We start from the raw sequence: 16,535 nt of genomic DNA on the forward strand, positions 1-16,535 counted from the left end.
CCATCCTGGGAAGAGCAACAAATCAAAAAACCAGCATCAATGTGCAGATATTTTACAGCCCAATCCAGTGAGACACTGCAATTTTCATACTGAGAAGTGATATATGACCTAGACAAGACCCAGACATAGGCTCATGAGAAAGACTACGGGGTTTTAAAATTATTGCCTTGTTCACTGGAAAGAAATATGGGTAATCGCTGGCATCCACCAACTTGGGACGGTCTTTGGGGGCAATCAGTGTTTCAGAGACTCAAAGAACATCTGGAAATCAGGATGTGTTGAGCTAGTTCACACCCTGCTCGGTTCATATTTCAACAGATCTGTGTACTCAGGCAGTTACGGTGCGCTGAGAAAAGCAGCCTGGACTGAGCCTTTGGGATAAAGAAATTTCAGCAAAGGCTAGATGCAGAGTAACAGGCAAACCCCCTCACTCGAGTCCAAGGGTTACACCTGCAGTTTTGCTGTATCATGGCTCATTGTAACTCACTTGAACTTTTCCCAGCATCTACTAGCAAAACGTTTTTCAGGGCGTTTTGCTAATAAAAACGAATAGTTAATCTATATAGGAAAATGTCCAAATAACACTTCCCGGGCCACTGTCCAAGGAAAGATTGACAAAACTCTCTTTGACTCCTCTCTCTCCACACTTTATGTCTCAGATGACCCAGAAGAGAAGGAAAAAAAAAAAATTGCAACATTGAAGAGAGCAGGGTCTTTTGGCAAGACAGGAAGACAACACTGGGGATTTGGACAGGTGGTGCTGATTTTGGCGTGGATATTTTCCCTAAAGTTCAGATAATGACACTAGGATCTATACAGAGCGTAGATTGATTCCTGAGGGTCTTCAAATCCACATGTCTACAAAACAGCAGATATCTTGAGTTGTTTCTTAGCTTAGACCTCACACAAACTCAAGAATCACTACATTGTGCTAGATGCTGGTTCTCGTAGCATACTGTATACTGAAAATGGTTCTTAGGGAGATTTTATGCCAAATATTTATCCTCCAGGATGTCAAACCTATAGAAGTATAAATTTGCCTCCAAAGCATCCTAGTTTGTCTTAAAATGAAAAACAAACAAACAAACAAACTTGTTGCTGTCAAGTCGATTCTAACTCATAGCAACCCTAAAAGACAGTATAGAGCTGCCCCATAGGGTTTCTAAGGAGTGGCTGGTGAATTCGAACTGCCACCCTTTTGGTTAGTAGCTGTAGCTCTTAACCACTGTGCCACCACCGCTCTGTTACTTTGTCTTAGGAGCCAATTATGTATGTTATCCATAAATGTATCTAGACCTTTTTTTTAAAATACATTTATGATTGTAACTGGTACTAGTGTTTGACAGGTAACGTGTATCAAGGTGTGCTGCCCAGTGTGGCTCTTAGATTCCTGGAGAAATATCTCCAGAGGATTCATTGTTCATTTTTTCTCCTCTATATAAGTGTTGGAAACCCCGGCGGCATAGTGGTTAAGTGCTACGGCTGCTAACCAAAGGGTCGGCAGTTTGAATCCACCAGGTGCTCCTTGGAAACTCTATGGGGCAGTTCTACTCTGTCCTATAGGGTCGCTATGAGTCAGAATTGACTCAAAGGCACTGGGTTTGGTTTTTGTTTTTTTTATACAAGGGTTTATGAACTTTCGGCACAGCCTATCAGACTTAATCCTGACAGCTTTCTCCTGTTTCATACGACAATGTCCACTCATTGCTGCGCCCAGACAAGTGCCTTATCTGGTCCTGCTCTTCTCTCTTTACAGCTTTGTTCCAGTCCAGAGAACAGAACTATCATGTTTTTATGGCAAGGTAAGACAATACTCTTCTGTATCCTTCTCAATTATTCTCAGCAGTGGTCCACAGGGCCACAGCAGCCTCCCGCACCAAGAACCATGGGCCAAGCCCATGAACAGTCCCTGCGTACCCTTCTATTGCGTTACCATAGTAGTGAAGGGTTACATTTGGGCAATGCTTAACAGTTTCTTTACTGCTGTCATATACATTTAATCAGTCACCATAAACGCCATGAGTATAAATGTTAATATTACTCTTTTTATAGATGATGACTCTGCAGCTCAGAGAGATGTGGTGAAGGGCAGAGAGGGGACTTGAGCTGGTGTTTGATGCCAGGTCTGGGGCTGGCTCTACACCGTGATGTCTGATTTACCAATAAGGAATTTTTAGGTGAGGCCTATGGGGCCCAGTGGTTATTCTTTAGGCCCTAGACCTGTGGTTCTCAAACTTGATCGTGCTTCACCTGAAGGACTTATTAAAACACAGACTCCTGGGCTCCACTCCCTGAGTTTTGGATTAGATAAGTCTGGAGTGGGGCCCTGAGAATTTACATTTCTGACAAGTTCCCAGGTGGTTCTGATTGCTGTCCATGGGTGGTATTTTGAGAACCACTATTTTAGAACATGGAATCCCTGAGTGGTGCAAACAGTTAATGCACTTGGGTGCGACCTGAAAGGTTGGAGTTGGAATCCACCTAGAGGTGCCTCAGAAGAAAGGCCTGGTGATCTGCTTCTGAAAAATCAGCCATTGAAAACCCTACGAAGCACAGCTCTACTCTGACACGTATAACTTGCCAGGAGTTGGAATTGACTCAGTAACAATTAAAAATAAATTCGAATATACGACAGTGGTCTTCAATCTTGATTTGACATTAGAATTTCATGAAAAGCGTTAAAATACATATTGACGCCTGGACTCTGCTTGAGGAGCCCTGGTGATGCATTAGTTAAAGTGCTTGGCTGCTAACCAAAACGTTGGCAGTTTGAACCCACCAGCTGCTCTGCGGGAGAAAGATGGGGGCAGTCTGCTTTCAAAAAGACTTCAGCCTTGGAAACCCTACAGGGAAGTTCTGCTCTGTTCTATCGGGTCACTAAGAGTTGGAATTGACTCGACTGCAGTAGGTTTGGTTTGGTTTGGTTGGACTCTGCTTACAAAGTGATTCAGTTATTGTAGGTGGGACGTGGGTGCTGGTACTTTGTAATGTTCCCCAGGTGACTGTAATGTCCAGCCATTGATGGAAACCTTTGTTTTAATGCACAGGTCAGCGAACTATGGTCTGCAGGCCAAATCAGTTTTTGTAAGTTTGTCTGAACATAGCCACACCCATTCGTTTATATATTGTCTATGGTTGCTTTCGTGCTGTAAGGATAGAGTTGAGCAGTTGTGGCAGAGAGCCTATGGCCTGCAAAGCCTGACACATTTGCTCTCTGGCCCTTTATAGGCAATAAAAGCCACGTAGAGAGTCAGAGGCATAACTAAGTCACAGCAAGCAGGGTGCGTGCCCTGGGCACTACTTGAGAAGGGGTGCTAACGAGCAGATTCTATTGGTCATCTTAGTTTCCAATGCCAGCTATGATAGAGATCATTCAGCAATTTAAAACTAATTGCCATAGGCACTATTTTCATAGATCGGCCCCTGTAGAGGGTACTACCATATGCCTTGTTGTTAGGGGCCGTCGAATCAAGTTTCAACTCATAGTGACCCCATTTGACAGAGAACTGCCCCATAGGGTTTCCTAGGCTGTAATCTTTACAGGAAGACCCTGGTTGCACAGTGGTTAAGCACTTGGTTGTTAACCGAAAGGCTGGCGGTTGGAACCCACCAGCCACTCCATGGGAGAAAGATGTGGTAGTCTGCTTCTGTGAAGATTTACAGCCTTGGAAACCTTATGGGACAGTTCTACTCTGTCCTATAGGGTCGCGAGGAGTCAGAGTCGACTCCATGTCAATAGGTTGTTTTGTTTGTCTGGAATCTTTATGGGAGCAGATCACCAGTTCTCTTCTTCCACAGGCAGCCATTGGGTGGGTTCGAACTGCCAACCTTTTGGTTAGCAGCCAAGTGCTTAACCATTGTACTGCCAGGTCTCCTTACGCCTTCTTACTTCCAACCAACCTTTCCAAATCTTCTCAGAGACAATGTGGGGAACATAAGGCAGCAGGCAAGAGGGTGAGCTCTTCCATAAGTGGCTTGACTCAAAGTCATGATTTCATCTTTTTTTCTAATGGCTTTTCTCTCTATTTCTCTGCTTCCTGAACGCTCCCTTCTCTTTTCCCACCTTCCAACACTTTCTCTTCCTCCCTGTCTGTGGTTACACAGGGTTCTTAATCACAAACTAGACTCTGCTTCCCTGGCTATCTTCATTTAAGGTCCCTACACACTGGCACCATGTTTCTGTAGAAAGATGTTTGGAGTCAGAGGACCTAAATTTACATCCCACCTCTGATACTTAGCTGCAAAATCCCAGGAAAATGTACTTAGCTCCTGTGGACTTCAGTTTCCTATTAGTAAAATAGAGATGATAATAACTCACTTGTACGGTTACTAAGGATTAACTAAGATCAGTCAAAGTGCATGGCGAGCAGCCAAACACTTTACACGTTTCATTTATTATTACTGGCCACAACGTCTCAGAATGTAAGAAGTGAACTGAATCAGGCCAATGCATTGGCTTCCTTTTGGGATTCACCAAGAAGCGACAGGAAATTTCTAGACTCTAAAACTAGTTCTATTTGTTTGGACGAAAGAGGAAAGCCCCCAAACTTTTCAAGCTGCAACTTTCATGACTGCCTCAGAATCCCAGGCTTAGAGCTCGGTGCCCACACATGCAGATCTGCACTAGGGTTGTGACAGCCAGGTGCTGCATGGCAATGGGCTTCAGTGACATTCACGGCCATGACCTCACCTGATACAAAATCTGGACAAAAAGCAAAAAAAATGAGTCAGGGAGCTATTATTACCGACAACTTGAAAGTCAGAAATAAAGTGGAAGAAGGATATAACAAGAAAAAAAAATGAAAGGAGTCCCCTAAGTATTTTACAGCTAATTTCAGTAGCTCATAAGACTTCTTGCCTCGGTGCTATATTAAAAGGGTAATGCATACAGATATTAATTCTTATAGCATATGAAGAGCCTGGAATCCTTTTTCATCCCTCATGCACAGACCAATTTCATCCCTAAATCCCTCATCTATGGCCCCTGGGAAAATCTTGTCAGGTTCAGAATCCTCACTATGATTTCCAGAAACTTCATGTAAACATACACAGAAAAGAAAACGTTCACCTCTCTCGTAACTCACATGTAGTGGCCAGAGAGAAAGGGTCTTTCTTGTAAACAGGGATCGTCACACCTGTTACTTCTTTTGCAATCTCTTTACATCAAATTCACTCACAGCAAAATGCATTACTGGTCAATTCAGTCAAAACCACCAAACTGATTCTATTTATAAAAAGTTCCAGGGCATTTAAAAAAAAAAAAAAAAAACTTTGAAAAAATAGTCTACTTCTTGCAATGATTTGACTTGACAAAAGGGCACCATGGCTTCTAGCGAGCCATCTTTTTATAAGCCGTACATTTCACGTTCTGCTCTGAAGGCAGAATTGCCCACAGTTTGGTATCCTTGTGCCAGAGACCAACAGCTGAGCCAGCCACATGCCAGAGAGAAGAAACTGGCAACGAACACTTATGTACAGAAAGATCAGGGAAAGGCTTCAAATCTTCCATTTTGATTAAAAAAAAACTTGCAAAGTGAAACAGCAAGAATAAAATTTGAAGAATCTGTTAGACCCAAGCCTACTAGTGTCTTGCTCTGGCTCTTCCTTTATCTGCCCTCATTTGGAACTTTCTCTATTTAGCAACGTTGCAAACTTAGAAACACCATTTGGATGGGATTAGGCAACTGCTAATTACTACACATCCATTAAATCCAGCTGCTATCCACAGCCTCATTAGATCCCCCAAATGATTAACTTCTTGGCCTCACAAGAGCCTACTCGGAGAAACAGAAGGGATCCTATCATTTGTTCCATCACAGCCAAATTAGAATGAGGGAAGGGACCCACAAGATTTATGAAAGGAAAAACAAATTAAATTCAAAAATATCAGAAATAGTTAAGGGAGTGTCCAGTTTCAAGAACCCAAGTGCGGGGAGATTCTTTCTACCTAGTTTTCTCCTTTCTTTTAATTCCCGTTGAATGAAGCATTACCGAGACACGGCAATTACTGAGAGCAGAGATCAATCTTACACGACTCTTGATTTCTCCACAGCCCACTGAGGAGAAGAAAAGACAGAAACAAGCATATGCTTTTATTTTGGAAACCCTTTTATATAATCTAAAATGGGCTTAATGTCTGTGTTCCAAGTGGTTGAAACTTTCCCTGAGGAAGGAATTTCTTGCTTGAAATAGCCTGGTAAGGTAGCTTTTCCTTGAACAAATTAGTTTATTTTTGCATTTTCGAAGTAACCATCCTTGTTTTCCACCTTGAACGGAAATCTTGTGTTTCTGCATTTAAATTAAGGTTTTCTTACTAATCCTTTTTGCAGTATTATTTTGAAATGTAATTAGTTATGAATGGGAAATTCTAGATAAAAGCTCAGACCATGCTCCCACCAAATTTACAGATAAATGAGGTAACTCGTCTACAAAAAATGTTGCTCTCTTTGGGCTACTTGTTCCCAGAATGCAGACGGATTAGTATTGGTTCCTCCTCCCGCCTCTGTGTGACCACACAGCTGCTCAGTGTCTGGTTGGGATTAGGGGAATAGACTGGTCCACGGAAGCAAGTAAATAAATGGGTCCAGATGTCCAGTGGCCACCCAACCTTGGTCTCATTCAGTGGTTAGCTAAACCAGGAATCAGCAAACTTTTTCTGGCAAAGGCCAGACAGTAATATTTTAGGCTTTTCAGGCCATGTGGTCTCAGCCATAACTACTGACTGTTGTTGCTGTAGTGTGAAAGCAGCAATAGACAACACCCAAGTAAATGAGTGTGCCTGTGCTCCAATAAAACTTTATTTATAAAAATAGATAGCCAGACTTGTGGGCCATAGTTGGTGGCCCCTGCAGACAAGTTGTCTAACCAGCTTGAGCCCAGCTGATAAAGGTTCTGGTCCACCTATTTTACTACTCTCCATCCTAAAAACCACTTCATGCTGCTTCTCCAAAGAGTCTGCCAGTTAGGGTTGATTTATAACTCTCAAATTCCCAAATCAAGCTAAAATGTGGCAGAAAAAGAAGACAGATTTTATTAAATTTGGGGGGGATCTAATTTCTGAGATCAAAGAAAGGTATTTAATTTGTAGAACCATTTTACATGGCCATTTTAATATTAACCATCGGCCTCTTAAGAAAACCACCTAAAAGAGCGACAACCACCCCCAACAACAACATGTAACCAGAGTGTCAATGTGAAGTGGCAGGAGTAGTATCAGAACTTGGCCAACTTCAGGTGGGTAACGACCAGGATCAGCCCAAAGCTGATTCTCACGAGGTGGAGGTCAGACATACCTCCACTCTCCAACCGTTTTATCAATTCTGACACCGGCCATCCCTCCCACGGGATTCTCTACTTTCCTTCTGGGTTAGATAATACATGGCAGTGGCCACATGGAACTCACAGACCATGCTTACAGTTAAGTGGTTTATTAAGGAAGTAACAGGTTACAACTTGAGATCAGGATCAACAGTTTACAACTCAGCATCAGGGTCAGGAATTGTGTAGGCAAAGTCTCCTTTCTTCAGTGTAGGATCGCTCTCTCAGCTGTGCAAACTCCCCTTTTAGCCCCCTGAGAACAGGCCTCCTCTCAGCTGCCTGAAGGCAGGCTTCTCTTGGCCCCCTCAGGATGGGCTCCTCTTGGCTCTGCTGTCTCTCATTACCGGCTCTGCTGCTGGGCCATTTCTGGGCCTCTATGCTGCTTCCAGTGTTACAGCCCTTGACCCATGTTACAGCTCTTTTAAGAGGTTTCTTGCCTTCTTTCTCTCTCCGCTTTCTGTCTGAAAATATGTCCGTGGGATTGGCTGCTTTTATTCACAACTCCTTGTCAATTTCAAGGCATGGCCCTCTCATCAGGGCCATGAACTGACCAATCGCCTCCCAGTAGGCCACAGGCACTTCATTTGCATCATAGGCTACAGATATTTCATTTGCATAGTCTATTAACCAATCCCTGCAAGGTGCATACCAATCACAGGGCAGGCTGCAGCCCAGGGCCAGACAAAAAGTATCAAACCAAATTGTTTACAGCTTGCTCAGGAAATGTGACCAACACTCTGGAGTAGAAAACTAGGTAAAGGTAACTCCTCGGGGCATAAGGGAAAAATTTCTCAAGCTGCTTTTCCAAAGAACCAAGGCAAAAGGTTACACAAAGGAACTCATTTCACCACAGTCATGAAATGGGCTAAGATCTTAAGAATTATGCCATATATGTGTATCATGTACTTATTGGGGTGGATTACCCAATAAGCAAGGGCTTACTTCTGCTTACTTACTAATCTGTATGCACAATTTCACCTGTTTTTCACTGACTTGATGGCAGTGGATTTGGTTTTGGTTTAAAGCAGTGATTGGTAACCTCGGCTGCATGCTAGAAACAGGAAGTCCTGGTGGTGCGACGGTTAAGTGCTCAGCTGTTAACCGGAAGGTCAGCGGGCAGTTCGAACCCACCTAGTGTCTCTGTAGGAAACAGACCTGGTGATCTGCTCCCATAAAAACTACAGCCAAGGAAACCCTATGGGGCAGTTCTACTCTGTCACACAGGGCTGCTCTGAGTTGAAATTAACTCTGTGGCACCTAACAATCACACCACTCAGAAAAACCTAAGGACGTTTCAAAAATATAGATGCCTGAACTAGCTCCAAACCAAGTAAATCAGAATTACCAGGGATAGGGTGTAAGCACCAGCATTTTTAAAATTCCCCCTAGTAATTTTAATATAGAATCAAAATTGAGAATCACTGAATGAGAGGCTCAGAGATGTTAACTCACTTGCCCAAGATCACTTGGTCAGTGGCTAAACAGGGACTTTGAAATCAGGTAAAGTTTTTGCTTGCCTGATCATCTTTGAAAATCATCTTAAAAATTTTAATAGGCAGGACATAGGCCAAAAATAGATATTTTCTGGAATAATAGCAAATTAGGCAGGAGGAGAAGAGGAAAGATGAGACTGGAGTTATTAAGCTTTGCTATCAATACAGGCCAAAGGAGCATAAGTGAAGCTGGCAGCACAGTGACTTGCTTTGTCCCCTGTGGAAACCCCTCTTAGGGATCTTTCTTTGTTCATGAAAGCAGGGAGGCAAAGGAGCCTCTCACAGTTCAGAAATGTGCAGCTCCTCTGATGACCCACAAAACGTTAGTGGGTCATGGTGGCTGAGTAATCACACTTGGTTTCCTTTCTGCCTCTTGGGAGGTTCAAAATGTCATGTGTACTCATCCAGAACAAAAGGAAATGAAGGAAAATGAAGACTCAAAGAAGAAATTAGCCCACATGAACCATGGCCTCACCTAGCCCGAGATCGGAAGAACTAGATGGTGCCCGGCTATCACTATCAACCATTCTGATCAGGGATACAATAGAAGGTCCTGAATAGAAAGGGAGAAAATGTAGAACAAAACTCAAATTGCAAAAAAAAAATACTTACTGGATTGATAGAGACAAGAGAAACCCTTGAGACTATCACCCTAAGATACCCTTTGAACTTGGAACTGAAGCCACTCCCAGTAGTCACCTTTCGTGGAAATAATAGACAGGCTTATAAAATAAACCGTACAACCTGTGAGTACTGTGCTGTCTTAAATAATCAACTACATGAGACCAAAGGATTAGCATTTACCCCAAAACAAAGATGACAAGCTAAGGAGGGGCAGGGAAGCTAGATTAACGGAAACAAAACAAACAGAATGGAAATAATGAGAAAGCTGACACACTGTGAAAGTGTAAACAACGTCACGGAACAATCTGTATAAAAATTGTTAAATGGGAACCCAATTTGCTATGTAAACTTTCACTAAAAAAAATTAATATATTGTTAAAAAAAAAGTAATATTTATGGGAACGGGTAAAATTTCTGACCCAGAGATTTCTATCCCAAACAGGGCTAAACTATGGAGGAGGAGGAGGAGGAGGAGGACAGCGGAGAGAAACAAGACCAATTTAGGGGCAAATTTCAGACAACGTAAGATTTTCTGGGTCTCCTAACCCCAACATTGTGAGTGGAGGGCCATTTTCATCTGGAAACACATGAATTTCAATGACATTTACACAATTGTTCAGTTTTCTCATTCCCTGCAGATCCTATGGAGAAAAACCCCCCACTCACCCCCCACGCTCGTCCCAGGGTTAAGACCTTGGCTGTATAATTTGGGACATGCTACCTCTAAGGGGACCTCTAAGGGGAAGTGAAAGCCCCGTCCTCTTCTGAAGGAGGAATTGGATGTCTCCCAGATAAAGCAAACAGCAGCTGTGGGGGATCCTGAGAGCACAGATCTGCGCCTGGGAACAACATCCTTCAAGGCAGAGGATGCAAGGGGCCCAGGGTCCTGGGGACTCTGTGAGCTCATGTGAAAATTCATAACGTTGAACATACAGGGAAAACTCCGTGTTTCGACAAACGCTTTCAGAGGCTTAATTTCAAGTGTGACTTTTCCCTACCTCTATTCTTCTGGGATATTCTTGGGAAAAATTTTTAATTTAGTTTCTTTACTCTGTCCCTTTCTGACTCCCTTTTTGACAGCAAGGAAATATGAATCATATCCTAACAGGCATTAACCAGATATTCTGAAAAAGAAGTGTCTGTGCGAAGCATTGTACTCGCCTTAGTCAGCCGGGCTGTGGACCCCACCAAGAGCTTTCTCAGGAGTCCCAAAGTGTGACCCAGCTACTCATAGTCAGTGATCTTCTGGGTCACAGTGAAACCATTCCACGGTCACAAGGGAGCTTACAATCCTGTTGCTGAAGAGACTGTACAGTCACCCCTTCATGACACAGAGGAGCAGGTTGAGGCTCAGGGAGGGGAAGGGGCTTCTTGTCCAAGGTCACACAGTTATACGGGGGCAGACGTAGGGTTAGAACCAGGTCTCCTGATTTCCAAGTCAGCATGTCCCTCCCTCTACCAGGAGATCTCACCCCTCAACTGAATGTAGAGAAAGAGACTGAGATGAGTTTATTTCCTTTTTTCCTGAATAGGAAAATACCAAATACAGTTGAAGAGTAACATCAAAGTCCAGAAGTACTATTTACTGGTCTGTTTATAGACTGCCAGGAGATTGGAAGGCTGAGGTATCGCTGGTTGTCTATAGAGTCTCTTTTTACATTTACTCCTGACAAAGTCAGAGCACCGATAAAGGACTATAGTTGACATGAGTGAGACCAACAGGGGCACCAGAAAGCACAGCTTTGTTGTAGCATTGTCAAGAATTCTTAGTTTGAATTATTCTTCCTCTACTTAGCAATTTGCTTTAGGGTGATTCCTCCATGTGTGAGCCACGAAGTCATTTATGCACATGTAACAGCACAGTCAGGTCTCTAGTTGGCACAAACGGTTTGCAATCAACTACTAACCTAAAGGTTGGCGGACTGAATCTGCCCAGTGGTGTCACGGAAGAAAGGCCTGGTGACCTGCTTCTGTAAAGATTACAGCCAGGAAAACCCTAGGGAGCAGCTCTACTCTGTAACACACGGAGTGGTCATGAGTTGGAATCAGCTCGACGGCAACAGGTTTGTGTTTTTGGCTGACAAGCGCGTTCATTCTTTCAGGAAACGTACATTGAACATCTTGGTAGTAAGTCTTGATACAAAGGTGAAAAGGCAGGTCCTATTTAGCATGCGGGGCCATGTACATTGGGATCACTGGGGAGCTTGTTAAAAATAGACTTGCCATTCCCTCCGCCCCAGGCCTCCTCCAGCTGATCCCACGTGGCTCTGGGAATCTGTATCTTAATAATCCGGGTCTCAGATATTCAGATACGCTGGTCTACTGGGCAGAGAGTCCTGTGACAATGCAATAGATATTTTTATAAGTGTTGGTCTGTTTATAGACTGTCTCCAGGAAGGAGGAAAGATGACTCTTGGCTATTTTTCTCTTCCAGCAAAATCAAGTAGGAAGAACACTTAGATGGGGAAGTCAACTTTAAAGTCCCCAGAAGGGTAATGTGGCCCTACTTCTCACATTTAGGAAAGCTGTCAGCCAAACAACTCTGTCCCGAGAAAAAGAGGCGCTGAAGCTATTTAAGGAAAGGAGAAATAAACCCCCAAAACCCATTGTTGTCGAGTCAATTCTGACTCATAGCAACCCTATAGGACAGAGGAGAACTGCTCCAGAGGGTTTCCAAGGCTGGAAACCCTCTTTATGGAAGCAAGCTGCCACATCTTTCTCCTGAGGAACTCTGGGCGGTTTGAACTGCCGACCTTCTGGTTATCAGTGGAGTGCTTTAACCACTGTGCCACCAGGACTCCTTAAGGTAGAAATATGCTGAAATTATTTACAACTGGATTCAATGTTATAATCAACCAAAAAAAAAAAAACCAAACCTGTCACTGTCGAGTTGATTCCAACTCATAGTGACCCTATAGGACAGAAAAGAACTGCCCCATAGGGTGTATAAGTAGCAGCTGGTGGATTCAAACTGCTGACCTTTTGGTTAGCAGCCATAGCTCTTAATCACCGTACCACCAGGACTGCCACGTTGTAAGAACCTGGCTATTTTACTTAGTATCATACATTTTGTTAATAAACTAAACAGATAAAAAAAAAAAAAAAAAAAAACCAAGAAAAAAACCCTAGACAAAAAACTTCCACATAAGAAAATGACTGCCTTTTGAAAGAATCTGTAATTTCTGTCCATGCAGCCACCCAGTGTTATTGTCACAGGGAAAATCCTTGGAAAGTGAACTAAGGACAGAGTGAAGAGCTAATGTAGCAAGTAGACATTTCTTCAAGGGCTTGGCATTTTTGGAATGTTTTGTTTTTGTTTTCAATCTGCCTGCAGTCAATTAACCGTGATGTGAAAACACCTTTTTTCCTTTTGTCGTGGCCTCGAATTTCCTGAGAGGAGCAACAGCTGTGTGAGTAGTGACGGGGGACCCGTGAGTGCAGGAGGATGGAGTGGGACAGAAGGCGATTTCCCGTGAAGAAGAGATGAAAGCGGCCCACAAAACTGAGAAGAGTTAAATGTCTGTGACGAGATGCAGTCATTAATCACCTCCAAGAGATTCCAACAGTCCCTCCACTGCTGTCCGCTGTGCGGTTTTACCGACACGGCGGGAACCAAGTGCCTCTCCAAATACAGCTAGCAAAACGCTGTTGCAGATGAGTAAACATTAGGCTCCAGCAGAAGGCAGTGGGCCCTTATTCTTATATTTATGTATGAAATCATGCCTGTGAAGCTGCAGGGGAAGAAACAACAAATTCCCTTCTCTACGCTCAGGTAGATAAGAGTCTCGGGGATTTGCTGAGAATATTTGCAGTCTCACATTGGTGTTGGGAGATGCTAAACTATAAACATAATTTCCCTCTAGAAAGTTACTGTTGATAAATAATGGAGGCTGGAGATCCACTTCTGAAGTTGCTGTGAATTGATTCAGCTCATGGTGACCCGTGTGTATCAGAGTAGAGCTGTGTTCCATAGGGTTTTCGGTGGCTAATTTTTCAGAAGTAGATAGCCAGCCCTTTCTTCCGAGGCGCCTGTGTATGGACTTGAACCTCCAACCAGTCTGTCAGCAGCTGAGTGCTTCTCTTCCCAGGCAATTCTAGATAGTCTAATACAAAAAAAAAAAAAAAAAACAAACCTAGCGCTGTCGAGTCGAGTCTGACTCATAACGACCCTCTAGGATAGAGTAGAACTGCCCCATAGAGTTTCCAAGGAGCACCTGGCAGATTTGAACTGCCAACTCTTGGGTTAGCAGCTGTAGAACTTAACCACTATGCCACCAGGGTTTCCGGATAGTCTAATAGGACGGGAGAAAGAGCTACTCTAACTTAGTTGTCATTACACCCCATTTACTTCTAGTTAACTGCTTTGCTCTGCTCTCCATCATAACTGAAACAGAAAAAGTTATGGATCCAGCATTTTTTTGTGTTTTCACTAGAATGTGGCAAAATTTAGAATAGATTTTCTCTTACCAGCAGATTCAAAATCAACTAGGATGAAAAGGATCTCTACCTTCTCTGTGATAGTGAATTCAACAAGATCTAGTTTTCTTCTTTGTGATTGTAATTTTGTGACTTTACTTTGTAATAATATGCATATCAATGCCAAAAATGCCTCATCTGTGTGGAAGAAAATAGAACTAAAAACAGGCTTACTAAAACCAGTATGGCGTTATTTTTAAAAAACGCAACGCTGGATGCATTATTGGACTGGAGGCTGAGAAGTAAAAAAATGTGTATATACAAGCCCTAAGCCTGTGTGGTTTTCAGATCAGTTACTTGATCTCTCTGGATTCTAGTGTCCTCACTGGCAAAGTGCGGATATCGAGCTAGATGGACTTTAACGTCTCTTCCCAGTCTAAGGATCCTGGAATGTACAGCAAATGTCTCTGAACTGCTGTTTTCTGGCAGTGATGGTGGAACTGCACGGTCAGCTGTATGCGGTCTTGCTCATTTCTTCAGGTGACCACTTGAGGACAAGGGTCAGAATTTTTAGGGAGGAAGGAAGCTGTGGCCAGCCTTTTGAGGACTGGGCCACCAGCTTTATTTGCATCTTGTTCTACTTAACTGAAAATACAGTCTCATCTTTTAGAGATGGTGCAAGGCAGCCCAAAGCCAAATACAACTTCGGTGTCTTTGGTAAACCAAAGAATCCTGTTTGAGTCACCTTGACTCATAAGGACTGAAAAGAAGCTCACTGAAATTCAAGATAATGCAATGATTTGGGCGGAGAAGTCAAATGTATGTAATAAGGATTTTAACCAAAGTTTGGCATCCCCAAAGGGGCTTTTCACGACTCGCACAAGTACTTTAAAAAAACACCCTGAAAGCCTCCAGTCTTTTTAAATTATTGGAGCCGTAGGTTTTACTCCTATTTGTCAGTTTAACCAAAAAGAATTCACTTGATAATATTATTATTATATAGGAAAACCAATTGCCGTTGTGTCAGTTCTGACCCATGTGTGTCAGAGTCAAGCTGTGCTCCACAGGGTTTTCAATGGCTGATTTTTCGGGAGGAAATCACCAGGACTTTTCTTCTGAGGTACCCCTGAATGGACTCAAACCTCCAAGTTATTGTTTAGCAGCAGAAAGTGTTAACGTCTGCTCCAGCCAGGAACTCCAATGAGAACCCTAAATCCCAAATCTCCATCAGCAGTAGCCACCTTTGAGAATCTAACAGCAATTGAATGGAAAATAAATTTAGGAGAATAGTTGATTTAATGTTCTGGAAATAGTCACAATGGTCACTGATGTCCAGACCCTGCTGTTCTCTTCTCTAGACCTTCACTAAGGTCTTTTCTTCACTTCCCTTTGAATGAGCAACTAGAGTGAGCAGGCTGTGTAAGGAAATCCTATGAAGTTGCTCTGGGCACCAAAAATAGCCCTCTTGTTGAAAAGGAAAATTCTTTCTTTCCTTTCTGTCCCTCTCTCTGTCCCTCCCTCTTTCCCTTCCTTCTTCTGTTTTTTTTTAATATAAAATTTTATTTATTTTGTTGTTGTTATTGAGAATATACACAGTAAACCAAAACCAAACTAAACCCATTGCTGTCGAGCCAATTCTGACTCATAGCGACCCCATAGGACACAGTAGAACTGCCCCAGAGGGTTTCCAAGGAACAGTTGGTGGATTCGAACTGCCAAACTTTTGGTTAGCAGCCATGCTTTCAACCAATGCATCACCGGGGCTCTGTACACAGCAAAACATTCACCAATTCACCAATTTCTACATGTACCATTCTGTGACACTGATTACATTCTTGGAGTTGTGAAACCATTCTTACCCTCCTTTTCTGAGTTGTTCCTCCCTCATCAACATAAATTCACTGCCCTCCTAAGGTTCCTATCTAATCTTTCGAGTTGCTGTTATCAATTTGATGCCACGTAAATAGTTCTTAAAAGAGCATAATGCTCAAGGCAGACATCTTTTGTAGTTAAGCTAAACTATTGTTTCATTATAAGAAGACTTCAGGGGAGATATTTTCAGTTTAAGATTTAAAGATTATCTCAGGGCAATAGTTTCAGGGGTCTGTTCTTTCTTTCCCTCCCTCCTTCCTTTTTTTTCCAAACAGACGATCTTACGGAAGTACTGCAGGGAACAGAGAAGAGACAAAATAGCAATAAACCCACTAAAATGCCTGTCCACCTCTTGTTTGACCTTTGATGGCAATAGAAACCTCACAGACACCAGGTGCGTTGCAGCATCAGGCCCCTGGGAAACAGAAAACAAGCCCCAGGAGTCTCCTCAAGGGAAAAAGCAAATGGCTGGTCCCAGTTGTTGCCAGCTTGTCAAATGAGGCAGAGACGTGAAAACCTTTTGTCTATTCTAACGCACTTCACGAACGTGGAGCGCCTCTCTTCTTCTTTCCTGGATCAGGACAGGCTGTTAAGCAGCTCCTGCTTCCATCTGGAGCTACGTTATATTTTATAAGTAAGGTAGGTGCGACAATTCGATGGACATAAACTTGGGTTGAAAACAAGAAGCCTAAGTCTTGTTCCAGTTCCTACGTTGCTGAGCAAATCCTAGGAACTCGGTGCCTCTGTTTCTCCCTTTATTTGCAAAGGGGCAGGTCAAGATGAGGGAAGATATAAATAGTTTAGAATTGCTGC

The 16,535-nt window shown here is 42.9% G+C and overlaps 1 protein-coding gene across 1 annotated transcript in view; it reads right to left on the bottom strand.

Moving 5' to 3' along the window:
- Positions 1-16,535, bottom strand: part of GPC6 (glypican 6) — a 646,529-nt gene that overhangs the window by 75,943 nt on the left and 554,051 nt on the right. The window lies entirely within an intron of this gene.

The sequence above is a fragment of the Loxodonta africana genome, chromosome 17 (genome assembly GCF_030014295.1).
Source record: "Loxodonta africana isolate mLoxAfr1 chromosome 17, mLoxAfr1.hap2, whole genome shotgun sequence".
Lineage (NCBI taxonomy): Eukaryota > Metazoa > Chordata > Mammalia > Proboscidea > Elephantidae > Loxodonta > Loxodonta africana.